A 2,259-nucleotide genomic window follows, 5' to 3' on the forward strand; every position below is an offset into this window, starting at 1 on the left:
CCCCATCCAGCGTCCCTCAAGCTATGCAGCATCCATCCACCATCAAACCAGTGTCCATCCACCATCAATCCAGAGTCCATCCAGCATCAATCCAGAGTCCATCCAGCATCCATCCAAAGTCCATCCAGCATCCAACCAGCGTCCATCCAGTGTCCAACCAGCGTGCATCCAGGCTCCATCCAGGGTGCACCCACCATCAATCCTGAGTCCATCCAGCATTCAACCAGCATCCATTCAGCATTCATCCAGTGTCCGTCCATCCAGCATCCATCCAGTGTCCAACCAGCATTCATCCAGCATCCATCCAGTGTCCCTCCAGCATCCATCCAGCATCCATTCAGCATCCATCCAGTGTCCATCCATCATCAATCCAAAGCCCAACCAGCCCCCATTTGCCATCCTTCCAGCATCTATCCAACATCAAAACAGAGTCCATCCAGCATCCAACCAGCGTCCATCCAGTGTCCATCCAGCATCCATCCAGTGTCAATCCACCATCAATCTAGAGTCCATCCAGCATCCAACCAGCACCCATCCAGCAAATGTCCATCCAGCATCCATACAGCATCCAACCAGCATCAATCCAGCAGCCATCCAGCGCCCAACCAGCATCCATCCAGTGTCCATCCAGAACCCCTCCAGCATCCATCCAGCATCCATTACGCGTCCATCCATTATCCAACCAGCGTCGAAGCAGCGTCCATCGAGCATCCATCCAGCACCCACCTAGCATCGACCCAGCAACCAACCAGCATGAAATGATATGCGGCTTATACTGTGCAACTGTCACTCCTAACAGAGTCTCCTGGCGCTGACCTAACAGAGTTTACTGGCGCTAGCATCCATCCAGTATCAACCTAGCATCCATCCAGCATCCACCCAGCTTCCATTAAGTGCCCCTGCAGCATCGACCCAGCGTCCACCCAGAGTCCAACCCATGTCTAGCCAACATCGGCCCAGTGTCCATCCAGTGTTGCTCCATCCAGCATCCAACCAGAGTCAAAGCAGCGTCCATGCAGCATCCAACCAGGATCTGTCCAGTGTCCATCCAGCATCCATCCAGCACCCACCTAGCATCGACCCAGCAACCAACCAGCATCCATCCAGCATCCACCCAGCATCCATCCAGTATCAACCCAGCATCCATCCAGCATCCATCAAGTGTCCCTCCAGCATTTAGCCAGTATCGACCAAGCAACCGACCAGCGTCGACCCAGCATCCATCCAGCATCAACCCAGCATCCATCCAGCATCAACCCAGCATCCATCCAGCATCCACCTAGCATCCATCAAGTGTCCCTCCAGCATCTAGCCAGTATCGACCAACCGTCCATCCAGCATCCAACCAGCATCCATTCAGCATCCTTCCAGCCAACCTCCAGCATGCATACAGCATCAACCGCACCGTATGGTGTCTATCCATCATCCACCCAGTGTCCCTCCCGGATCCATTCGACATCCATCCAGCGTCTCCCCATCATCCACCCAACATCCCTCCCGGAACCATCCAGCGTCCCTGCCGGATCCACCCAGCGTCCCTCTCGGATCCACCCAGCGTCCCTCTCGGATCCACCCAGCGTCCCTCTCGGATCCATTTAGTGTCCCTGCCGGATCCACCCAGCGTCCATCCAGGGGTCGCAACCCTGAGAGGGCAGCTGTAGGGATTACCACTCTTTCTCCACAAGGATTGCTCCACAGCATCCATCTGTCAGACCTGCACTGTCAGTGATGGCTGCCAACCAAGACTGCTAAACTCTGATGCAGCGCCGACCCCTTACAGAGGGCTTCAGTGAGCTTTGCAGCTGGAGCATTGCACCTCTCATGGTAAACCACTCTAAGGACAGCGTAGGCAACTACTGACTCTACTAAACCCCTACTCAGCACGCTTCTGGGCAAGGACAGGTGTCCAGCACCGTGTTTGACGTCATTCCAGGGGGCACTAGGCGGGTGATAGTCTCTGCCTTGCGAGGAGAGGGTTGGAGAGGGTCCCAGCAGGGCAGAGGTGGGCTAGTGAACGGTGTCACAGGGCTTTCGATTACCAGAGCGTGGATCAACACGTGCACAGTGCTGCACAGTATAGCGCTTGGCACGCAGACCTGCACAGTGGTAAGTAAGTAGGCGCTACCTTGTGCGTCATGTAGTGTTGCGGGCGTGCCCTTGGAATCACTAGTGGGGTTGGGCTCACAAGTTAAGAGTGCTCCTCAGCTCAGCAGCTGTAGAGAAAGAGAGGGCAGACTCAGAACTCTACAATAATGAGAT

Source organism: Lissotriton vulgaris, chromosome 12, assembly GCF_964263255.1.
Source record: "Lissotriton vulgaris chromosome 12, aLisVul1.2, whole genome shotgun sequence".
Classification (NCBI taxonomy): Eukaryota; Metazoa; Chordata; class Amphibia; order Caudata; family Salamandridae; genus Lissotriton; species Lissotriton vulgaris.